At 46.0% G+C, this 26,189-nt stretch overlaps 1 long non-coding RNA gene across 1 annotated transcript in view; it reads right to left on the bottom strand.

Annotated features, from left to right (window-relative positions):
• Positions 1-20,301: 20,301 nt before the first annotated feature.
• LOC309335118 overlaps positions 20,302-26,189 on the bottom strand; it is a 47,720-nt gene continuing 41,832 nt past the window's right edge. The window contains exon 2 of the long non-coding RNA XR_014153363.1: positions 20,302-20,866. This is a non-coding gene — a long non-coding RNA (uncharacterized lncRNA). The remainder of the gene's footprint in view (positions 20,867-26,189) is intronic.

The following is a 26,189-nucleotide window of genomic DNA, read 5'->3' as shown; positions in this document are numbered from 1 at the left end:
GTTCTTTGAGATCTATAGGCCGTTTGGAACCGGGACAAGATCAACACAATGCAAATGGATGTAGATCAGCTCTTCCCGCAGAATCCAGACTGCCCCTCTTATTTACCTGCTCTGCCCAGTTCCTTGGCTCTGTACGGCTCTGTACGGTAAGACCTCCCTGGGGTGGGTAAATGTTATTAACATACAACCACATATGTGTACATCGGGTGCTTTTCTGTGTCTGCCTGCACCCTTGAAAAGCACACACTTTGGCACAAAGAATCACTCCTTGCTGCTCCTGCTCTCTTGCCCCCCTTGTACCATGGAGCCCTATAAAGTCAGTGAATGAACCATAAACAACCCATCCTGCAGCTACATCTCACCCCGTGGCAAGGGCCAGATGTTAACAGTCATGCTTTATTTATTGCTTTTATTTCCTCCCAGTTCCAGTAAGTTGTCCTCCTGCCCAAGTGGCTCATGATTAGGCAGCAAGAGGCCTCTAATCTTGCCGATCTGATTTACTGTCACTGAGAATAGCCACTTCCCGTTACTGGGCCCAGGCTTGGGAACACAGTCAGCACTGCTGAACCACAAACCTATCCCGCCCTACTTGTACCTTCTTTCCTGGTAACTTCACCAGCCTGTAAATGTTGGCTGGGCAAGGCAAAGAGAAGGGCCTGGGGAGAAAAGGCGTGCTAGCACCTGGGTGAGTGGCAGTGAAAGGGGAGGGAGAGGGAGGGGAGGCTTAAAAAGGCAGGGGGTGACCAGTAAGGTAGTAAACTGCATACGATTACAGGCTCCAATACAAGGTGGGATGTGGCATACCCTCCAATATTTCTCCTGTGAAAATAGGGAGGTCCCAGTCAATATTGTTGTTATTATTATTTGTACCCCATCCATCTTACTGGGTTGCCCCAGCCACTCTGGGCGGCGTCCAACATATATAAAAACATATAACATATAATAAAACATTAAACATTTAAAAACTTCCCTATACAGGGCTGCCTTCAGATGTCTTCTAAAGGTTGCACTTATCTTCTTGGCTTGGGGGTTGCACAACTCCATACCCTCCAACATTTCTCCAATGAAAATAGGGATGTCCTAAGGGAAAGCAGGACATTCTGGGATCAAATCAGAAACCAGGACAGCTTCTGTAAGTCCAGGACTGTCCCTGGAAAATAGGGACACTTGGAGGGTCTGATATGGGGGGCAGGACAGGGTACAGGGTATGCTGGCAGCAGCACACAGTCCAGTCTCACTCACCACTTTCCAGCTGTTCCAAACCACCAGGGATGTGTACACACCATACATTTAAAGTTCATGACTTCCCCTGAAGAACTCTAGAAATTGTAGTTTGTTAAGGGTGCTGGAAATGGTAGCTTTGCGAGGGGTAAAGCGGCATTTCCCAGGATTCTTATGGGGAAAGTCATGTGCTTTACAGGTATGGTGTGTACACAGCCTAAGTGTCTCCCATGCACTCATTAAATGCTTTTGGGAGTAAGCAAGGGTGCCTGAGGTCCTGCTCCCACTTTGCAACAGGAGAGAAGGGTGCCCATCAGGAACTCAACCCACATCTCTTCCTCCTGAACCAATCAGAACGAGAGCAAAGCCACACAGACCCTTGCGAAGGTGCAGAGGCTTTCTAGTAGGGCCTGTCCTCACATTCATTACAAGTCTTTCCGGGCAACAACCTATTTATTGAGCATTCGTCCTGATTTGATTGCAGGCCGATTAGATGATGCAGGCTAGTTAACGAGCATTCAGTCTGATTTGCTTGTGAGGAAGTTAGATGATGTTGCATCAAAGCACGTGTTATTCTTCAGGTTCCTTATCGCAAAAGGTCTGGTCTTTTGGGGAAGCAGGTTTCTGTGCATGATTTCTCTATCAGCTATAATTGGGCAACCTGAATCTGCCAGTGTGAGATTGAATCCCACCCCCAAATAGTGACAGTCTGGACGTGCCCTAAATTAGTATAGGGATAGGGTAGGTGATGGCTTTTCCACTTTCTCTGGAGTAAACCTAGGACCAGAGGAACAAGAAGTACTTTGCACACTTTGTCTGGCTTTCTTGACAGATGTTATTGTGAGCTGACTGGCAGAACAAGGTCTTTCGTCTTGTGCTTGGACTCTTGTAGATTACAGCCCTTTCCAAATACATCCCAAATACATGTAGTGTAAAGTTTAGAGCGTCAGATTAGGGCTAAGGAAACACAGGTTCAAATTGTCATTCAGACATGCAGTTCCCCGAGTGACCATAGGGCTAATTATCCGTTCTTACTCTGGCCTACCTCACAAGGTTGTTGTAAGAATAAAATATAGGGTGAGTAATTTTAGAGAACCGTGTACACTGCCCCAACCTTAATGTAGGATTAAAAACGTTCAAGAAAAATCTAATTTTGCCTTTAAGGCGTAGGATAAAGCTGTGCTAAATATAATGAATGATTTTATCTGAGGCTTCCCCCCAGTGTTTAAGGTGTTACCTTCCTGGAAAGAACAACTTGTTGTGCTGTCTGGGTGTGTGCATGTGAATTCTATTTGTGTGTGTTTCCCACTTGTATTGTAGTAGATTGTTCACCCGTGTTTTGTGATAAGGAAGTTGCAATTCCTGAGCAAAGTACATTATTTTTCTTCCGGGAAACACACAGTACAAAGGCTCCTATCTTCTGTAGATAGGAGGGTGTGTATTGAGATTGCACTGGTATCACACACACTGCACCTATTATGTGCAACTGGTGACAACACAATTTCTCACCTCTGCTCCTTTCCATTTAATTAGTTGCTCAGCCAAACCATGTTAAGAATCATTTTATTTTATTTTGGCATTTGGAGGCGAGAAGGAAGCATTCTTTCAATTAGGTCTCCTAAGGCACTCTCAGCCGTTAGACCATCTGGTGTTAAATTCATGGAGGACCGATCTAGTGACGGCTGTAAGCCATGATAGCTAAATGGAACCTCCTTGGTCAGAGGCAGTGTACCTCTGGGCAGCAACTACTGGGGTGGGACAAACAACAGCTGATGACTTCATGCCTTGCTTGTGGGCTTCCCAAAAACATGTGGCTGAAAGAGGATGCTGGGCTAGCAAGGCATGCTCTGTCTTCCTGTGGGTGCACGTCCCAGTGCTCCAGTGCTGAAGTGTGGCATAGAAGCGCTTCCTTGTTGCTATCATTATGGGAGCTTTTTATATATGGCCATTATGTGCACACTTAGAATTACAGAGTCATAGATTTGTAGAGTTGGAAGGGACAATGAGGATGATCTAGTCCTGTTCCTTGCAATGCAGGTATCTTTCACCCTTATTCAAATGTACATCCCTCTATCTATCTATCTATCTATCTATCTAAACAGCGAACACCTACAGAGTTATATCCCCCAAAGGAAAAGTTCGTGTTAGGCTTACATTGCAGTGTTGTGCGTAGGTGCTTCACAAAATGAATAGACATGTAGTGCGGAATGGCTAAACTGGAGCTGAAACACACGTCCAGTGATTGTACAGAGAGGTCCTCAAACAAATTTCCTCGCGTAAATGCTCAAGGCTGAAATGTATTCTCAAATCCCTTGGTGCCAGGCTCAAAGGTTTCAGGAGTCAGCATAATATTTTAGGCAATACCCCTGTACACAGAGGGAAACATGGATCTTGGCTGTGGGGAAGGGCATTGTTGGATAATAAGGTGTAGAACCTGTGGTTCTCCAGTTGTTGCTGGACTACAACTCCCATAATCCTTGACTACTGACCATATTGGCTGGGTCCGGTGGGAGATGGAGCCCAGCAACATCTGGAGGGCCACGGGTTCCATACACTGATATGTGTGTGTTGCTTATTGACTTGTAGAACTTGCTTGCAATACCACATAGTTTGTCAAAGGAGTCTTGTGTTGAAGAACCTGCTGAAACACCTGAGGAGCAGAGGAACAATCAGTTTCCTTAAAGGTTCTCTTCTGCATCCCATCATTCTGGCCAGTAGCATTAGGGTACTTCCAGACAAAAATACTATTGCAAAAACTGTACTGCTCATGCACACCCCTTTTTTGCGCACTGTTCACATGGTATCATCATCAAATGCCTGCACATACTTAAAAAACTACAACATTTAATCCAGATTTCTCCTTACCACAGAAAAGGCATATCAGAATTTTCACAACCCAGTTCTGAAGAGCTGTTCTCTTAAGATTGCAACGCCTTGGAAACTGTAATTGCAATAAAGTACATATGCCAGGACTTACTTTCTTTCTTTCTTTCTTTCTTTCTTTCTTTCTTTCTTTCTTTCTTTCTTTGCAACACCTGTGCAACACCCCTTTTGTTAGAACAGTCGTATAGTAGTATGGCTAAATATCAGTCTTAAGGAAGACCTCTTAAAAAACAACAACAATGAAAAGGGAAATGAAAAGGAAATGAATGTTCTCTCCTCCTTCAAAGTTTCCATTTTGTCCATAGTGAAATTAAATAGCTAGGGGCTGTTATTCCTGTGGCACTTCCTGTGGGGATTTTCATTTTAATCTGTGTTTGCACAGATACAGAATCACCTGCAGGCTCATCCTGAACAGGAATAGGTAGCGGAGGGTGGCAGAGGGCCTAGGAAGCGTTGTGTGAAAACATTTCCTCAAGGATTGCCCACCTGTATAAGTAGGAAGCACTGGAATGACTAAGACCAGATAATGGGATGGAGGATAGTGTCCCAATTGTGCCTACAGGGGAAAAATGGATCCGAATGACCGACTTGCAACCAGTGCCACCTGTTTGAAAGCATCAGTAGTCCCTGTTCCACGGAGCATGTAATGGTTTGTTCTCTGAGGTGCGTCTCCCCAGAGTTACACCTAGCAGATGGGGTGTATTATCAGTGTGTGCATGTATGTGTAACCTACGCTTCGTGGAAGAAGCCTTGCAGAAGCAATGATGGCCAGGAAACCTCGCTGCTGTGCTTGGCTGCAATCGGTTACAACATCGCACACCTCTGCCTGTGAACCAGAGGCAGTTCCTGGAACTGAGGCTTGGCAACACCAAAGTGAATCTTACATATAGCTTCAATTATTGATTAGGAGGAAGGCCTGCCCCCTCCCCAACACGCAGCGGGGGCATGCCAGGCACATAGCTTCTCCGGGATGTATTTATCACAGAAGGGAATGCTAAATCAATAAAGCAGAGCTTTGAAAAACAGCGGAGGCGCTCCACTGCCTTGCTGGAGGCTGAATCTCTTCTGTCCGTGTTGGGATTCTGGAGCAGGGAAATCCCTTGAGGAGTAACCCCACGCTCACCTCTCAGCTCTTCTGAAGCAGCAGGACAGAGCACAGGGTCCCAGAGCAGGCAAGGGGCAATAGAAATTAATCTTGGAGGCTCATGCAGCTTTGGTGAAGCTTCAAATTATTCATGGCTCAGACCTGAAGCTCCAAACATGCACACAGAACAGGCCTGCTGGTTTCAGAGTCAGACCCAGCTGTGCACCACCCCACTCCCCAAGCTAGGAAAACCACAAACACAAAGCCTTGTCAGTTTTACCAGAAATCAGAGACGGGAGAAAGTGAATGAAATGTCACTGGGCCAGGCTAGAATACAGTCACACCTCGGATTACAGATGCTTCAGGTTGCATGTTTTCGGGTTGCGCACCACGTCGAACCCGGAAGTACCAGACTCGATTATTTCTGGGTTTCGGCGCTCGCGCATGCACAAAAGCACTAAATTGCGCTTTGCACGTGCGCAGAAGCACCGAATTGCAACCCGTGTGTGCGCAGACGCAGTGCTGCGGGTTGCGAACGCTGCGGGTTGCGAACGTGCCTCCTGCACGGATCACGTTTGCAACCTGAGCGTCCACTGTAATATCTATGGGACTGTATCTTGATTCTGTTGCAAGACAGAATGAGCTCACACAAAGTTACTGGAATGAGCTACCGCAAAGCAGGAAAAGCCTCTGTACACACTCCCATTTGTTCCCACTGCGCCCCCACTGATGGTTTGGGAAATGGTGTACACACAACCTTTGCCACAATCCATATCTTGCCTGTATTTATCTTGTTGTTTCTCATGAAACACACCGTTTTGATGTGTTTTCTCGCAAACCAGCTATGCTGTGAAATGAGAAAAATAATGACCAAGCTTTGTTTGAAGCTGATAATTCACAGAAATTGAAACAAGAAAGATTCTCTCATGATTTTTCTCCCCTTTTAATGCACTTCTGATTTCGGCCAAAGTTTTTTTTTTATCACAGCCAAATCAGCCTATGACTTAAAACCCACTAACAGACGCAGCTTACATAGGATGTGCACATGTAGTAGATTGAAGCAATAAAATGGACTATCTATCACATCAGTCTGTGGCTTGGGGACACCATTATTCACCACTCTTCCCTTGGTTTAGAATTTCCTGAAAGGAAAAAACTAGAAAATCAAATGAAAAACGTCTTTGCAATTTGCTTTCCCACTAATGGTGGGGAGGGGAGGGGAGAGAGAGCTTTTCTTGCAAATAGTGGACACCAGCTTGGAGTAGTCCAGCACATTCTGTCACCTTGGGGTTCCTCCCTCTCACTCCTACCTCACTTACTGGCATGTGGGGGGAAATCCAGCCTCAGAGCCCAGCAAATTCTGCCTTCATGTTCTCTCTGCAATCTTTTTTAGCCTCTATTTATTGTCACACATATACAGATCCCACCACAAGTTAACTGGCTTAAGACACAGCTCCTTCCTTCATCACAAACTGCGGTGAGGTTATGTATAAATCTCAGACTCTACCTAGGTTTACATCCTTTCTTGTGGGCTGAGCGTTGCCAGCAAAACACTTGCACTGTACTAGTATTGAAATGAGTGGCTCATTTGAACTACCACCAGTTGTAGAATCATAGAATTGTAGAGTTGGACGGGATCCCAAAGGGAATCTAGTCCAGATCTCTGCAATGCAGGAATCTCAGCAAAAGCATTCACGGCAGATGGCCATCCAAACTCTGCTTAAAAACCTCCAAGGGAGGAGTGCACAACCTCCAGAGGGAGACTGTTCCACAGTCGAACAGCTCTTACTGTCACAAAGTTCTTCCTGTTTAATCAGAATCTCCTTTCTTGTAACTTGAAGCCATTGGTTCAAACCCTACCCTACAGAGCAGGAGAAAACATTCTTCAGCCCCCTCTCCCACCACAACCTATTTACTGAGCATTCATCCTGATTGCCTTGCACAGTGCTTATCCAGAGGTTAGATTTATCCCGTCTTTCTTAAGTATTTGTTCAGATTTGTTTGTCATATGACGATGAGCATTCACCCTGGTTTTCCTGCAGTGTTCACATATCTCCCTGTTAATAATTTGTTCATCTCACACTTTTCCGTTCATTTCCCTTTCTTCCCAGCCGCAAAAAGTTGGGTTTGTTGTGCTTGGACAGCACAGCCCTTTCATTCAATTTAAATGCACAAGCCCAAAGTTCCAGTGTGTGCCTAGAATCCCTCTGACAAAATACCGAAGTCTTTCCCAAATTGCCTCTAGCACAGCAGTAGGCAGTTGCTATGCACTTACAGGTTGTGCAGTAACTAACTGTTAGAAAGGCAAACGAAAAACCCTACTCTATTTTGCATATTGTTTTTCCCCTAGCTGCAGCAGGGCAAGCAGCAGTAGGCCTGTTTCTCTTATCCTCTAGCAAGGTGTGAAGTGCTGTGTGTTAAAGAGGAGGACTCTGGAGACCTCAGAATCTTTCTTCAGACAGTCAACTTGAATGTTGAGTTTCTGGTCCTGTGGGAGGTTGATAGCCACCTATCAGGGTGGCTTCACAAAGCAGTCTTGGGAAATTAAGGACAAACACCCCCTGCTTTTCTCAAAAAAATATGTAAATTTGGCTGGTGGGAGGAAATATTTAACTCTTCCTGTTCTCATTGATTATTATTTTTTAAAAAATATTTATATACCACCTTTTCCTCCAAGGAGCTCAAGAACGGGCACACAGTCTTCCTCTCCCCACTTTATATTGACAACAACCCTGTGAGGTAGGTGACTGGCCCAAGGTCACCCACTGAGCTTCATGACTGAGTAGGGATTTGAACCCTGGTCTCCCAGGTTCCAGTCCACCTCTCTACTGTAACTGTTACACCACACTGGCTCTCTGTATCTCCTGGGTCATTTCTCCCTCTATATCTCCCTTTTAATTTACTGGGTTCTTTTTGTTGTTGTTGTCACTCTCCCTCCTCTCTTAAGTCCCAAGACTGGGAGAAGTCCACTGCAGAGCAAAACGGCTGAGAGATGGGGTAGTATGTGTGCATGGAAGAGGTTACACGCTCCTCCCACCTGTCACTTCTTTCCTATTGGACGCGGGTGGTGCTGTGGGTTAAACCACAGAGCCTAGGGCTTGCCGATCAGAAGGTCGGAGGTTTGAATCCCCGCGACGGGGTGAGCTCCCGTTGCTTGGTCCCTGCTCCTGCCAACCTAGCAGTTTGAAAGCACATCAAAGTGCAAGTAGATAAATAGGTGGGAAGGTAAACGGCGTTTCCATGCGCTGCTCTGGTTCGCCAGAAGCGGCTTAGTCATGCTGGCCACATGACCCGGAAGCTGTATACCGGCTCCCTTGGCCAATAAAGCAAGATGAGCACCACAACCCCAGAGTCGGTCACGACTGGACCTGATGGTCAGGGGTCCCTTTACCTTTACCCTGCGGGTGGCACTGTGGGCTAAACCACAGAGCCTAGGACCTGCCGATCAGAAGGTCGGCAGTTCGAATCCCCGCGACAGGTTGAGCTCCCGTTGCTTGGTCCCTGCTCCTGCCAACCTAGCAGTTCGAAAGCACGCCAAAGTGCAAGTAGATAAATAGGTACCGCTCCAGCGGGAAGGTAAACGGCATGGTCAGGGGTCCCTTTACCTTTACCCTGCATTGATACAAATCTTCAGACATGCATATGTGTTTAATTCATATTTGTATGGGGGGGGGAGTGTAGTTTCACTATAAGTCCCCCTTTTCACATTTGGCTGTAGAAGAATGCATGACTCATTGCTGGATAGCAACGGACCTGGCTTTTTCTTAATGTTGTATATTAGGAACTGAATGATTTACCAGATGCACTCTGCACGAGAAATTGTAGGCAAGGTGGACTTCTCCTTGTCCTCCAGTCCTGGAACATTTGGCACTGATGTATCTTGATGCTTCTTATACTCTGTTTGTGACTCACAATGATTCAGTTTTATTATAGGCTAAAATCCTTTCTTTTGCAAGCCGGCAGATAACTCATGAAAGAGGTACAACTCTTTGTGAAATGGATCTCAATTGGTTATGCACAGACTTCTTCCTGGCCATTGGCCCTTCTCCTTCCTTGCCATTGTTGGGAGCTTTGCTTCTTTCCATATTGTCACGAACTGGCATGAGAGCAGGCTGGGAATGAAGAAGGAGAGGTTGGTGTAGGAAGTATTCATGGGACAGTGGAGGGTGGTGAGGGGATGGAGGTCAATGCACAGGAACCAGAGCAGCAGGACCCATGCTCTAGGACAGGGGTCAGCAAACTTTTTCAGCAGGGGGCCAGTCCATTGTTCCTCAGACCTTGTGGGGTGCCACGCTATATTTTTTGGGGGGCGGAGAACGAATTCCTATGCCCCACAAATAACCCAGAGATGCATTGTAAATAAAAGCACACATTCTACTCATGTAAAAACACCAGGCAGGCCCCACAAATAACCCAGAGATGCATTTTAAACAAAAGGACACATTCTACTCATGTAAAAACACCCTGATTCCTGGACCGTCTGCGGGCCGGATTGAGAAGGCAATTGGGCCGGATCCAGCCCCCAGGCCTTAGTTATCCTATTCATGCTCTAGGAGGCTGAGGCTGTTTCCTTATGAGTGAACTTACTGCCTAGTAAATGCTACTACTCTTCTATCCCAACTTGAGTTCTTCCCATCTTCCCTTTCCCCCACTACAATCCATCTAATTTATCAGAATACACACAGAGAGACATATTTTGCATAGATTAAGAAATATATATACTGGTATATATAAACCCAGCCTACGATCATGGGATTAAGAAACCTGTGTCTATGGGGAAATATGGAGGAATGCATGATAGCAATAAAACAAACATGAAATGAAATGATGTGCTAGTTTGGGCACAACCTTAAGACACTGGTTATTCCTCCCTCCTGTAGCAAATGATATTTTACCCTCTGTGGTTTCCTGTCCTGCAAAGATGTTTGACTGCACCCATTTAAATGGGTGGCTCGAGCTCTATCCAGATTCTGGATCTCACCCAAAAGGGGGTAGAAACAGCACACCACCTGTTACCCACTCCTCCTCCTTTGCTCCTAAGAGATTGAGCTACTGAGATAGCAGGTTGCACAACCTAGTCCTGCAATTTCAGGTTAATAACGCAACCTGTTAGAATGGAAGCCATTCCAGGTCCATGGTGTGGATTGGGGTTGTTGTTGTTGTTGTTTAGTCGTTTAGTCGTGTCCGACTCTTCGTGACCCCATGGACCAGAGCACGCCAGGCACTCCTGTCTTCCACTGCATGTTGTCTTTGTCCATGGGATTTTCTTGGCAGGGATACTGGTGTGGCTTGCCAGTTCCTGCTCCAGTGGACTGGGGTACATACATGTAAGCTCACAAGCAAGCAGAAGCCACTGCCTGCCTCCCAGAGTTGCCCTCTCTTGGAAATCACACTGATGCAGCATATGCCTGGTTCGGGGTGGGGTGGGGGATAGGAGCACTTTAAATCTGAGTAAAGGAGGTTCTGGCAGCTATTATTGAAATGCAAAATCAGCTGGGGTGTGCACATCCACAACTGCCCCCAAAGGCTGCCCAGCCAATCGGCTCAGCTCTCTTGATATCAACTTAGATATTTTATCTGCCCGCAATTTGCAGCACTGAGGACAGGCATTTGTATGTTAGGTATGTGACTGGGAAAATTGGGAAAGTGGGTGAAATCTTCCTGAGATAAAGCTGGAATGTGATGCTTTTGCGTTTCATCCAAGCTCGTGCTTGCATAATGTTGCTTCATAATGTTGCCTCCAAGTATATTTTAGGTGGAGGGGCTTGTCTCTGGAAGCTGTGAAGTGATGCTCAAAGAGTGCCCTTTCCTCCCCTCTGATTAATCACCATAGCCATATCCTAGCCGTCTTGGCTTTCCTATCCCGCCTCTTTGCTTAGACATCGAGCATTGCATTTTTCCAAGGCTGGGCAGTTTTCCGTCTTGATGTTTTTGATGAATCTGATCCGCAATAGTATGCCACCGGCTAACCTGTTCATGTGCCATTGCCGTTGCCATGGCAACCCCCTCCCACCTGCCACAACAACTTTTCCAGTAAAACCCCTGCAGAAATCTGGGCTTCCCGACAGACCCGCCCCCCTGGCTGCATACTGGATGGTGGTGATGGGGGAGAGGAAGAGGATTTGTTGTTCGCTGCCTTAACCCTTTGCAGGCTGAGGTAAAGAAATGAGGTGGTTTGGTCAGCTTGTGGGTATTTAGATGATAATCCAGGAATACCAGCACTGAGCATTCATCTGGTTAAGGGGAGAAATACAGTCTCCTCAGCTGCCTTTGACTCCAGGTCTGGGATAGCCACCCTCAAGCCTCTCAGGCCTGTTTTAATCAGTTCCATTTTCCTGGCTCACCACCCGCAGTTTTCTGGTTTGCAAAAATTAAGAATGGTGCAGATGAGTGTAAATGCAAATATAAAAGTTTAGGTAAATTGGTAAACAACCAGTGTGGTTGTTGACTTCTCGAGAACAGAACAAACAAACTGCATTTACTGGGAGAACATTTCCCCAGTAAAAAGAAATGAATAGTAAGTTTTTCAGGAGACAAAACCTCCTTCAATAATTTTCTTTCCAGTCAGTGGCGTAGCGTGGGGGGTGCAGGGGGGGCCGGCTGCACTGGGCGCAACATCTAGGGGGGCGCTGGGGGGGCATGCTAAAATCCATGGGTTAGGGGGCGCAAATTACTTGCCTTTCCCCGGGTGCTGACAACCCACGCTACGCCACTGTTTCCAGTTCAAAGGCCTGGTGGACAATGGGGCTTCACCAATCACACCACCATTATAAAGTTGCAGGGTCAGGATGAGCTGATTTCTGTCTTTACTACAGCAGCCCAGTTCTGTATCGTAGCTAGTAGTCTTAGATATGCCAAACCATATCTAAGTTTAGCAAGAGGAATGACGTGCAAGTGACAAATAAGGCTGCTTGTGGTAGGGGAAAGCTTTTGATCCAGTTGTATACACTGCAATATTTCCCTTGAAGGAAACCAGTGAATGGGGACATTGTGGTGGGAGGAACGGTGCCAAAAGACGAAAGCATCTCGAGCTGCTGTCGAAGTTCTTTCTCCAAAGACTGCCTCTTGCTGTGTCTTGTCCGGTCTAGGGGACCAGTCAGAGGCAGGAGGAGGAACTGAAGTCCCCAAGTGGGATCATGCCCATACGCTTCCGTGTTTACTTCCATGTGGCATCAGCAGCTGACACAACCTGCCAGCCTCTGAAAAACTGATATTCTTGTTTGGTATGGATTTACCCAGTACAGATGTCAAAAGGCTGGTGCTGTGTCAGGGAAATCACTATACGTTATGTGACAAGGATGTAAATCTAGGCAGGTAGCTTGGTTCAGCATTAAGAGAAGGGGTTGACAGTCCCCAGCTCTGTTTTCGGAAAGAGGGGTGGTATGTTGGTAGAAAAAGAAGGGGAGGATTTCTGGAGGGAACTATTGGGAGTGTCCATGGACCACTGGTACCAAACTATGTGGGAAACCATCCTAGTAGAAAAACTATCATGGGGACAAACAAAGGAGGATGCTTTCACCGCAGTGTGGATCCCCTTTATTACATATGCAGGCCAACAAGACAATAACCGCCCCCTAACCCCCGCCAACATATAAATTAATATGGCTAACTTAACCCAGCAACAACAACACCTCTCTCACACACAATCAAAACACACTGCAACAAATCAACCACAACCAACCATGTCCTGGGCCCTCTGATCTCTCACTGCACAAGCAAAAATAAGACACCTATCCACACTGACAAAAAACTCCACTCATACTCTGTAAAGAACAATAGTTTACTGCAGCGGTCAGCAAACCTTTTCAGCACGGGGCCGGTCCACTGTCCCTCAGACCTTATGGGGGGCTGGACTATTTTTTTGGGGGGGGGGATGAACGAATTTCTATACCCCACAAATAACTCAGAGATGCATTTTAAATAAAAGCACACATTCTACTCATGTAAAAACACGCTGATTCCCGGACCGTCCGCGGGCCAGATTTAGAAGGCAATTGGGCTGGATCCGGCCCTCGGGCCTTAGTTTGCCTACCCATGGTTTGTTGCCTCCTTCCCCTCCTTTTCCATACCCTTTCTTTATTTTCTTCCCCTCTCTCTTCCTGCTTCTCTTTCCCCCACAACCCTACATTGCCTACAACAAAAATGTCTCAAATTGATCATAACTGACCTGCATGAAAGATTCTGTGATTTGAAAACAGAGGGGGAAAACACAGGGGGAGGATTGGGATCTGTCACAGTGAGCTATTCCAGTGCATTTGCTCCAGAGAGACCGCTTACCAAAGCAAGCAAAAAAAGAGCCACAGTCTTCTAAAACCCAGGCCACCCCCCCCACCCCATGCTCTGGACTCCCACCTTCTCTTGTGCAATGTCCCTACAGTGCAACATCCCTGCCTTCCTCTTCCACCTAGAGCCAATGATGGTCAGAGATGTAAAGTGCTTTAATTGTTTTCTCTGCGGCCCTGGGATGAATAATTGAGAGGCCTTTGAGGAGAATTAATTAAAGCTGTTATTGACAGTAAATGGCTTTTCCTAAGATGATGGAATAAATTACAGAGCTTGTGGGGGAGGAAGAGAAGCTCTATTATGTAAGCTGCTCAGGCCCATGAAATGGGAGTGGGATGGCCTAGCACACGCAGGGCCTTTAAGGAAGGACAATTGCTTCCTGCTGCTTGTGTGCTGGTCAGCCCCAGAATGCAAAAGAAATGCCTCATAGTGAGAACAGCAGTGACAACTTGGGACACTTGAGTGTTCAGCTAGGAACAGGCGTTGCAAAATGAAATATACTCGGAGTCGAGAGTGGATTTCATGCTCTATTCAGCTCATAGTGATGAGGAGGAATGGAAGTCCCCCCAGAATGTTTGCCTTATATACATTATATACACAATGGGCCCCACGTGATTGGCTAATTCCGTGATTCTTCTGTAGGCCAATCAGGTTGCAGATTCCCTTCTACCTGGAGCTGGAAGGGATGGGGCAGTACAAAAGAACCACACAGCTTTTGGGTCCCGTTCACTCCAGAGACCTTTAGACATTGAGGCAATGTTCTTGAAAGCAATGTGTTTATTTCTTCACTGAAACTAAGTGCTGCAAAACACGGTAAGTCACAGGCCAATCTCACTGGGTGCAAAACATCTCTTTGGTTCACTAATGTTTTGGTCTATCAGTGTTTCTATTTTGCCACTTTGGACATGATGTGAATTGCTCTCTTCGAGTCCCTGCCTGGATTATCTGTTGTGGGTGTCCGGGGCATTTGGGCTACACGATTTTCAAGGCCTTTTTGTGGTAGTGGCCCAAAGGGCCGCAATAAATGTGATAATGTGTACCCCTGTAAATCCTTGAGTGTGCTTCTAATATAGAAGTTATGGTAGCCTGTTACTTTATGAAACTGATGTTTTTGCAAGTTGCCGCCCCCCATTGGGGCAGAAGTACAGCTAATATGTGAATCACAAATATATAGCTCAGAGCTAGAACATAAGTTGCTACATGGTGCAAATGGCTACACGTAACACAGGTTCCCAACATGCACACTAACACAATGTAACAGAACACGGTGGGAATTAGAACTTAATCAGCAGAAATTGCTAGTGCTTATTGCGTATGTGTATTAAACATGAAATGAGGTAATGATATATATGATGGGTGAAAATAGAAATGCTTTCTTTGAAACTTTATAATACCACTGCCTGGAACACTGGATGGGGTTGCATTTTTGCAGAACAATCCGACTGTAACCTATTGGTTTGCAACAAACAACGTTGGACTCCTAACTCCTCACATTTCTGAGTTTTATTGGCATAAACTCAGGAGATAAGCCATTTTGGCTTACAACATTTCCAGTTCTGTAGTTTTATGCATTGTTGTAGGCCAACTGACCTGCTGGTGATTATTTATAAACCTCCTGGCATAAATAAACTACAAACTGATCCCTTCCTTATAGAACAGGAGCTTCTGGAGTATAATGCACCATCTCTGTCAACTCCCTGTTTCTTGATAGTTCACTAAGAACTTGAGGTTTGGAACTGATATTGGCAAGCATTTCACTTTTATACTCTCTAAAAGTAGACATGTGTTTCTGTGTGAGTCCATGTTCTGGAGATGCTTCCTGACTGGCAGGAGGCACGCCCATAAGTATAACTCATAGAGAGGCACAACAGACAATCTCTTCTTGATGCAGAAAATTCTGCTGCATCCCTACATCAGGTAAGATTGCTACAGTCAATCCTATTCAGAGTATAGAGGGGGCAGAAATATTTTTCTCAAAGGGAAGAGAACTGGAAATGTGTGTGGTCGTGAAAAATTCTAAGGCAGTGACTACAGACTGAGCAGGTAACACTGTGGGAGTATGGAAACATGTGTTAAAAAGTATTATGCACTTTAACTGAGGAAGTCTTCAATATTAGGTAGCTCAAATAGCCAAGTAGCTAGTCTTAGAAGCTGATGGGAATTGTTTTCTGAGGTAAAGTCTAATACTGGGCTCTCCCCCCCCCCCACACCGGCAGTTCTTGAGCTACTGTTATGCTCATTTCTTTCCCACACACCAGCAGAAAATGGGGGTTTTCTCCTGTTCCACAGGTTTGCCAAGAAAGGCTTGTGCTTCTCAGTAGAGTCCAACAGACAGCGCTTGTTACGGAGCCTGAGGCCTGGTGCTTCTTGCCAGTGATCTGACTGTTCCATTTGATCGATGAAAGCAGCTTTTCTGAGAAACAAATATGAGAGCTTCTCAAGGGGCATTCCTACAGCATGGTCACATCCCCCTCCCCTTCACTCCTTACGCCCCTGTTCTTGGCTTTTGCTAGATGACAAAAGCCTTTAAATGCTTTGTGCTACACAGTGATACTATAGGTCTTCAACTGGTTTAATTGGAAATAATGTCACTGAAGAAACCTATACAGTGGTACCTCGTTCCGGAGGTCCGTTCTTAACCTGAAACTGTTCTTAACCTGAAGCACCACTTTAGCTAATGGGGCCTCCTGCTGCTGCCGCGCTGCTAGAGCACGATTTCTGTTCTCATCCTGAAGCAAAGTTCTTAACCTGAGGTACTATTTCTGGGGGAGCGGAGTCTGTAACCTGAAGCGTATGTAACCTGACTGCTCTATATACTCTCAGCACTCTATATACTCAGCACCTTAGCAACAAACTAAAAAATCAAAGTGGTTTTGAAACGTTCAAATCGACACTTGGCATGCCACGGTCCGTTTAGTTCTCAGTTCGCTCAGAGTTGTCATGAAAGGAACTGAACTTCTGCATGCTCTGATCTAGTCAGGACAGGGCTGTGTGCACATTGAAAGCACATTCCTTCCCTCAAGGAATCCTGGGAACCAGAGCTCACCCCTCACGGAGCAACAATTCCTGGTACCCTTAGCAAACTACAGTTCCCAAGGTTCTCTGCAGGAGTGGGGTGGGGAGTCTTGTGCTTTCTATGTTTGCCGTGTACACAGATAACTGTTTTCTTAGGAAGCTCCAGGCTTGAGATGGGCCTGCCCCTTCCACACAGCAGCCATCCCTGTAGGAAAGACGCAAGGAGCCCAGATTGTCCCCCGATCTTCTCGTCCCACTTCAACGTCTCACTGGCCTCAGAAGCTTCTCCCATTCTCCCCAGTGCTGTTCGGAGGCCCAGGCTTGGAATGTGAGGGGAACAGCCACACATCTTTACCGAGCCCAGACAAGGATTTCCTTTCTTGCTGGCCAGGCTGTTTGTCTTGTTCTTTTGCCAGCCATTAATGAGCTCTGACAGGCCCAGCCATCGGTTTCCTATAAATCAGCCCAGTGTTAATGGGTAGGGAGCACAGCCTACAAAGCCCCTTGCTGGTAATTGCTTTGAAAATGAAGCAGCTGAGTCGGGAGGTTGAACCCCTGAGAGAAAACACCCATGGAAAGGGGTTTTCTGTTCTATGGGGGCCACCTGAGTATGGGTGAGTGTGGGTCCTGTGGAGGCAACAGACAAAGAAGGGTGGGGGAGCGAGTGCGATTCTTAACCCCCACAAAGCTCCTTGCGCCATTCCTGCTTTTTAGCTTTCACTGAGTGCCAGCAGGGCGCATGGTGCGCAGTGATGCTGTGAAAAAAAAAAGGGAGGGCATTTCTCTGGAATGTGGTAGTCGAGAGTTCCGCTCTCGCACCTCACAGGCGAAGTTGTAATCCTACAGTAAGCCTGGCCTAGGCCAAGCATTTAGGCTCCGAAAGCCAAACAAAAGCTGCGGGAGAGCAGCTGGCAGCAGCCACGGCTACATTAAATCCACATCATCCCCAAGGCAAGTCACCACGAGTTGATCCCGCGAGGCCAATCCTCGGAGCCAGCATCTGGTAAAGAGGAGGGGGAGCTGTCTTTTCCTGGAAATGGGTCTACAGGGATCATGCCAAACCTCCTAGATTCCAGTAAGGGCAAATAAGTGAAGTGACTTTTTTTTCCTTTCCGAAAGGCGACATGCTTCAAATCCATCTCAGCTACACGTTCACATTAGCCCCATTTTGAGCACATTCCTCTTCCACCATCCTTTACTTTGCCCCACTCTTTAGCCCAGTCTCTCTGTCAAGGGATAGTTACAGATAGGCAGCCACGTTGGTCTGCCGTAGTCGAAACAAAATAATTTCTCCCCCTTCCAGTAGCACCTTAGAGACCAACTAAGTTTGTTATTGGTATGAGCTTTCATGTGCATGCACACTTCTTCAGATACACTGAAACAGAAGTCACCAGGTCCTTATATATAGTGAGAGGGTGGGGAGGGATGTAACTCAGAAGGGTGGTGGGAATGGGTGATTGGCTGATAGGTGTGGTAAACCTGTTGACGACTGTTAATGACTGCAATTGGTCTTACAGGAAAAAGCAAGGGGTGAGATGGCTAAAAATACAGTGGTGCCTCGCAAGACGAAATTAATCCGTTCCGCGAGTCTCTTCGTCTTGCGTTTTTTTTTGTCTTGCGAAGCACGGCTATTAGCAGCTTAGCGGCTATTAGCGGCTTTAAAAAAAAGGGGAAAAACTTGCAAGAACTCGCAAGACGTTTCGTCTTGCGAAGCAAGCCCATAGGGAAATTCGTCTTGCGGAACGACTCAAAAAACGGAAAACTCTTTCGTCTAGCGAGTTTTTCGTCTTGCGAGGCATTCGTCTTGTGGGGCACCACTGTAGCTTTATCATGTATAATGAGATAAGAATCCAATGTCTCTATTCAGAGCAGGTCTCTCCATGGTTTTAACTTAACTTTTAACTTGCAATTGGTCTTACAGGAAAAAGCAAGTTAAAAGTAAGTTAAAACCATGGAGAGACCTTTTGTCAAGAGATAGTGTAGGTAACAACGGGCAGCGTTGTGATCTTATGGCGTTCAAACCAGCAATCTCTGGATCTAGTGCCCTGATGATGGTGAGGTAATCAAGACTGTGCAGTGAGGGAAAAATAAAGAGTGCTGCTCTTGGATGCCCTAGGATGGATCCTCCTCTTTCCAATCCAGATAGCTCCCATGGTTATCCCTGCACTGTGCTTAAACATTCCCAGGCCAGGCTTTTCTTCTTGCCCAAGGAATTTACTTACCATCATAGAATTGTAGAGTTGGAAGGGACCACAGGGGTTATCTAGTGACCCCCTGCAATGCAGGAGTCTTTTGCCCAATTTGGGGCTCGAACCCACAACCCTTATATTAAGAGTTTTGTGCTGTGTTGACTGACACAGTTCACTTGCCTGGTATATTCCCAGCTCCCTTGGATGAGCTTTCTGGCTCCTCCTGGCTTTTGCTGTCATTTTTTCCATGGTACTGATCACCATTTCAAGGCTGCATTCCCAGTTCCACAGCTCAGCTTCTTCAATTCCTCTTCCTTCCACCTTGGCTGTCCCGCAGCTATGCCCTAGCTCAGCTCTCTCTTCTTTTGGAACTGACATCTCCATTCCTCTGACAGCAGGAGATGCTTCCCTACAGAGAGCTGCTGGCATTGTCTGATTGTTTATTTTGGTTATTAAAACATTTATATCCCTCTGTCTCATTAAAAATATATATCACAGAGGTTTACAACAATTTAAAAACATGAAACCATAAAATAATAAAAAGGTAAAAGCAAGTTAAAAGCGAAAAGAAAGTAAAAACAGTTTTTTTTTTACTGCATAGTTATGGCGGAACAGAATAGTTCAGCAGACGATTAAAAGTTGGCATAGAAAGCACTTCCTGCATTGTTGCTCTTCCTCTACCAGTGAGGTCCAGTTTGTCTTCTGAGGACTCCATGCTACCAGCTCAAGACGAGGCAGCACACAACATACCGTATTTTTCGCTCCATAGGGTGTACCTGACCATAGGGCGCACCTAGTTTTCAGAGGGGGAAAACAAGGGAAAAAATATGATTCCCCACCTCCCCCGCTCTGGGAGCAGCGGACAGGCTGCAGGCAGCCTGTGCGCTTCTCACAGACCTTCTCCTTCTTTTGCGGGAGGTGGGGGAATTCCCCCATCTCCCGCAGAAGCCGCACACTCTTTAAAGGGTGCGTTGCTCCTGTGGGCTTTTCTATGAGGTGGGAGAAGGGCCTGATGCGGCCAGTCAGTCCCTTCTCCATCCTGGGGAAAAGCCCGCAAGTGCCGCACGGAGCTTGTGTGCGGCTCTTGGGGGCTTTCCCTGCCTGCCTCCCCCCAGCATTCGCTCCATAGGATGCACACACATTTTCCCTTGCTTTTTAGGAGGGAAAAAGTGCGTCCTATAGAGTGAAAAATACGGTAGTTGGATTCAACATAGAATTAAGATGATCTTCAGCACACTGATTTCTCCTTCAATGGAATGTTTCCTCACTCTCCTCCCACTGTGCTCAGAATCTGTTCTGGGTGATGCAAGGTATGTGAGAGATGAGGAAGGGGGAAATCCTGTTACACTAATGTTCATCCTTGCACTAGAGCAATAATTTAGTTGAATATAGCCCAAACCTTTTAAAAAACATAAGAAGTACCTGTCAGATCAGGCGAATGGCCCATCTACAGCAACAGTCGATCTTTTAGGTTGTACTAAAGTATATATTCATTTAAGTGCAATTGTGAGGTTACTCTCAGGACGTCTCCAGAATTGTTTAGAAATCTTTGAAACTGTTAACGGGCAAATCTTCAGATCAGCTGTTCCCCCATCCTTTCTTGAAATAATGGTGACAGGAAGACAGTTGTTTTTTAAGGCCAGTTTTTAATGTTGTAAATCTCTTCATTTAAGCACTATTTTGCTTAAATACAGAAAGCATTTTAGTGCTCATTAAAAGACTGATCTTAAACAGTTGATAAAACGGTAGCTGCCAAAGAGTTAATATGGAAGGTGTGCCCGATGTGGCTGTAGACTTGCTCGCTGGATATGTCACTGCACAGGTCTCAACCACACCTCTAGGAAATAATGGAAAAAGCAATGCGAAGGGGACCTACACCTGCAGAGTTAGTGCCACCGTTCAAAAAAGCTAGATTTTCTGTAGTTTGAAAAGACAAAAGAACCCTGGGGAAAGCGCTGGATAACAACAGCATGCAGATGCTCCATAAAATGAGAATGAACAATGTATGGCTATTCCAAGTTAAATACCTAGTGTATCTCTGGTGACTCACCACTGATATAGGCCAAGAATGGAGTGCCTGTAGCCCTCCAGATGCTGTTTGCTTCCAGCTCCCATCAGCCCCAGTCAGCATGATGAATGGTCAGGAATTCAGGCAGCTGCAGGCCAGTAACATCTTGAGAATCACAGGTTCCTGGCAAAGGCAAAACAATTTTGGTTGGGGCTGGGTGTCTTCTCTACTCACGACTGTCAGCAGGCTGTCAGATTGTGTGGTTGGTGGCATTGGGGTGGGGGTGGGGGCTGCTGAGAAATATGTGAAAGAAACAATAATAACCCTAGTGCAAAGCACACTCACAACACCTTCAGACATTTTCCACTCGGCTAAGAAATGCCCTGGCTTGGCTGCAGCACGGTGACCAGGTGTTATTCAAGAAGTGAAAGGTCTGTTGTCTCGCACCTTTAGGATGCAGTTGCTTCTGTTGCAGAAGCAGAACTGACACCTCACAGAGGAAACCCTCAGGGCGTGGGCTCAGGCTTACCACAGTAGCAGCATTTAGCAACCGTGGAACCCTCTAACCCACAGCTTGGTGTCATATCTGACCTCGTGCGCGCACGAGGTGCAGACACACAGAGACACACCAGGGCTTCTGGAAGAGAGGCAAACATTGTATAGTTATGAGAGGTTACGTTTTCCTTCCAATTTATGTGCAAGCTCTCTGCCAGCACTGCCAAGATGGGACAGCCCTTGAAGGAAGAGAGCGGTTCTTACTATTCACTTCCTTTCTGTTTCATGCAGCAACTGTGATCCTTTCATTACAGTGCCTGTAGAAACTCTAGATCAGTAGTGACCAATCTTTCCAGTCAGCGTGCACTAAATAAAGTGCAGAGTATAAGGTGGTGGCACTCTTAAATCAAATATGTTACCTACATTCTTCCCCTGTATATGGTACATTTTCATTTCTGGTCTAGTGAGCTACGGAGCAGGTAGTTCAGCAACGCAGCCAGGAGAGGAAGGTGGCAGGCTCTCTTGTTCCCATTCAGGCTTGTAAATCTCTCGCTGCCTATGCCATCCCTCATCTGCTGTGATCAGCAGGCTTCCATCTTCATTTCACAACAGCAGGGGTGAAGGATGGCCAAGAGACCCTGTAGAGCAGGAGCAGCTAACACTTGACTTTTCAGATGTTGTTGGACTATAACTCCCATCATCCCTGACTGCTGGTCCTGCTGGCTGGGGCTGATGGGATTTGGAGTCCAACAACATCCAGAGGGCCACAAGTTAGCTACTTCTCAAGCAGAGGGGGAAAGCAGCTGGTGGTGTAGCATATTCTAAACTGCACTTACAGTCTCTATATGTGGGTGGGACCTGATCATTTGGAAATAATCACATGCCGCATTAATCAATTCTGACATAAGGAAAAACAGCTGGCATATTGTTGCATCTCTGCCAACTGTATTTTAGTAGTTCAGTAATTCCATCTCGCTATGTACGCTTGTTGCTTCATGTTTTGTCTGTCCCAAATATGAGCCCAGTGCTGTTCTTCCAATGTGCTTCGTTTGCTGGTACTGTTTTGAAACTCTGAAATAGATCGTGTGGGAGCCAGATATGCTGACATATCAATACCACCATGTGACTTATACAACCTGCTTCCCTCTGATCAGCTCTTCTCTAACTTAACATAAGGCAAATGCAACTTTCCCTCCCAGACAAATGTTGGGCATTTTTCCAGTGTCAGGATAACCTGATTGCAGGCTACTTTCCAAATTGTAGGTTCATAATAATGTCCTTGCATTTTTCCTCTGCTCAGGTGAATGCCGATCACTCTACACACACACACACACATGTGCAATGCCTTGTGGTTGTTTACATGGATTGTAATTCAGAGATGTCTAATCTCTGCAACTCTGTTATCCAAAGAGCAGACAGGCGCCTGTTCGTGTATTTTGCCAGGCAAACTGGCTGTCTCATGAATGTTTAAACTCTATAATAAAGTTGCAGAGATCAGGTTTCCACATGTCAAGGCTCCTGCTTGAAGGGAAGAAGGAGCAGGCCAGTTTAAAAAACAAGGCTCTAGGATCCTCCACGTGGCCCTCATCCTCCCTTTTACTATGTTGTCCCTGGGCTCAGTGGGAAAAGGAGTACTGCAACCTGCACTTCCATTGATCGCTTTCAAAATAACATTCAAGAAGGCTCACGATCTTCTTTTATTTGCCAGGAAGGTTGCATTGTGGCCAAGATTGAGGGTATGTGCATCAACAGGCCACTAGGTGGAGACGAGAGTTTAAGTTACCGTTAAGTGGAAAGAACTTGGAGGTCCTTGCCAGTACTGTACGGAACCAAATGAAACAAGATCGGTTGGGGAGGGTTTTTTTTAACATAGAAGAGGTTTCTTTTGCAAGATGGAACTAATGATTTTCATTCAGTGGTCTAGAGAGCCAGTGTGATCTGGTGGAGAATGTGTTAGGCTTGGACTGGGCTTCATATATGGCTGTCCAGGTGTCAGTGGCGGGCTCTGCTAGGGCACTACGACCCTGCAAGAATGCAGAGTGCTGACACCACATCACAGAAATGCCCAGATACACATATCCCTTTGTGTCCCGTGTTTGCTGCTTAGTATGTGGCATACTGGCTGCACAATACAATGCCAAATATATCTCCTCTTTATTCTCTTCCAGGGTCAAGCATATTTCCCCCCTTGTCACTTTCTGATGGGAAATGGAGCATTCTCCTAGATCATGTGAAAAAGCACCTTCCTCACACTTCCCTATTGTGGAGGCACTGGAGCAGAACACTTTACTCAGTCTTCATTATGCAAATGTCACATGATCACTCTTTTTTGGTTTTGGACTAGTAAAACCTTAGTTCCTCCCAATTTCAACTTCCAGTCTGTGGTCACACCATGTTAGCATTTGGCAATAGTCTGGCTCACTTTTTAAATGACTTTTATGCTGTAGTTATCTGTACAGTGATACCTCAGGTTACAGATGCTTCAGGTTACAGACTCCGCTAACCCAGAAATAGTACCTCAGGTTAAGAACTTTACTTCAGGATGAGAACAGAAATTGCATGGCGGTGGCACGGCGGCAGCGGGAGGTCCCATTAGCTAAAGTGGTACCTCAGGTTAAGAACAGTTTTAGGTTAAGAACGGACCTTCAGAACTAATTAAGTTCTTAACCCGAGGTACCACTGTACTTGTCCCAAATGGTTGGTAGATGTGGATTTGGCTCCCACCACTCTCGAGCATCCTTTCTGAATTTCCCCTGGTCCTGCTGCATAAAATACCAACCTCTCATCTAAAACTATCTCTTTGCTTTCCTTTGACTCCATCTGATAATTCATCCTGAGCTTCCTCTCCCAAAGGCACAGGTGCTCTGAGAACCAAGTGAGATGTATCATTTGGGATTTTGTGGTTGAATCTCCCACAGTTTGCAAAGGCAGCTGAGGGTAATGGCACTGCTGAATTGAACCAGGGTTGTGGCCTTGGGGAGGGGGGAAATAACTCTCCCCACCATGCCAATTTCATGATCTGAATTTCTCTCCCCATCCTAGTGGCTATTTGCTCTGGGAGGAAAACATACAGGTGTTCTTTTTCCCCATAGAGCAAAACATGCAAGGTAAATATATATCCCCTTCTTAATTCAGTGCCTATTTTCCCAGCCACCATCACTGAACCCAGAAATTCCTCTCCTCTCCTAGTTGTCTGGATTTTAATTTTTCTCCTGATGTCCAAAGTCACTACCCTTTTAGCTTCCACCATTAGGTCAGGCCAGGGTTGAAAATGAAATACCCTTATTCAGGGGTGTGGGTGGGTGCTGTTCCTACAGTTGAAGAAGATCTTCTGACTCTAAAAGGGGATGTTGTGGCTTTTCTCTGCAAGGAGATCTTCCACGACATGCCCACCAGGCAAACAAGGCTGACATAGCATGACCAACAGATTTGTAAAACGAATGCTGGGAATGTACAAGGCTTTTAGGGAAAACCCTGGTTTCCAGTGATTCTCTGAAAGTGCTTTCCAAGTCTAGGCCTGTAGTGGACTTTCCATAAAAGATGCAAGAGCAGCACACAGCCAACACTTGTCTCAGGGTTGAACTCCGAATAATGAGTTCAAGAGAACAAAGTTGTGGCATAGACCCTTCCAACATAAATTATAGCAAATAATGTTGGCGATATTTAATGTCCCATAGAATCTCCATATATAATACCACTTTCCCAAGTGGCTGAGCCCATGGTTCAGTGCTACTCTCTGCTGAGGGCCAAAGAAAGCTGTATGTTCCTTCCTTCTTCTTGCTGTGGCCCCCACCCCTTCATGGATTGGAGAAAAATATTTGCCACATTGGTGGAGGAACCCACTAGCCCACCCTGTTCTGTTATGTGTCCTCACAGGCCTCCCTTCCGCCCCCTATACTTTTCATCCCTGGAAGGGAAGACACAGTCAGATGATGGGTCCTGTGCAGTTTCTACCTTGGTCAAATGTTCCTTTTGCAGTTTCTCTACCAGGGAAGCCCATCACCTTCTTGGAAGCTGAATGGCAAAGGCCTACCGGCAAAGGGGATCAGGTGCAGATTTCTAAACATTGCCTAGTGACGTACATGTGCAAATGGCCCCAAACTGATACGAAGGCAGAATTCTAGGTCTTACCTGAGGGCTTATCCACACTTCTGCTCTTTCCAGGCATGGCCCATGCTGTAAAGCTTCATGCCCAAGCACACACACCCTTTTTGTCCCAAGCTTTCCCTGTGAAAACCCACTCTTTCAACTTAAAATGTCAATCCATGGAAAACCTGAATCGAGAGCATAAAAGTTTTCCAGATCATCATCATTTAAATTTGTACACTGCCCTATGTCCATAGATTTCAGGGTGGTTCACAATGTAATTATCACACATACCCAAACCAAGCAGCAATGTGTAGGAAGTTAATCATTCTTTCTGCACAGATTATTTACATGAGCAAGCCATTCCAACCATGCCCCTACCTGTTCTACATCTGATGTCACAACTGATGTCAGGTATGGGCTAGGTGGGTGTGGTTGGGGAAAACAGCCTGATGAGCCCAACAGGGAGCCCTGGTAGATCAAATTTGGCCCGGGGGTGGGACTGCAGTTCTCCATCCTTTACCATGGGGCAAGCCTGAGCTTCAGCATCTCCCTATGCTATGAATGTAATGTCGCAGCAGGCCTGTGCAGTTCAATTCAAGCAGATTCTTTTACACTTTCTCATATCAGGGAATCTGAAGCGTAGAAGCCTTTCATTATAGAAATTATTGCTTAGCTGTAACAAAACAGCTCTTTGAAGATCAGTCTAAGAGGACAATGGCAAAGTACAGACTTGGTAGATGCAAAAAAAATGCTCTGCCTTTTTCTTAATGTATTTTTCTTAAATATTTTCTTGATTTACAAAGGTATGTGTAATGTCTCTCTCTCATATTCCCCCCCCCACGTAACAATTTTTTTACAAATTGGTTTCATTTGTGTTCCTTTGGTGGTGAGAGAGGTTGGGGTTGGCCTAAGGTGTGGCTGT

This window comes from Podarcis erhardii, assembly GCF_964252035.2.
Source record: "Podarcis erhardii genome assembly, chromosome: 2".
Classification (NCBI taxonomy): Eukaryota; Metazoa; Chordata; class Lepidosauria; order Squamata; family Lacertidae; genus Podarcis; species Podarcis erhardii.
Note: the sequence above shows the minus strand (reverse complement) of the source record. Positions and strands in the feature narration are given on the sequence as shown.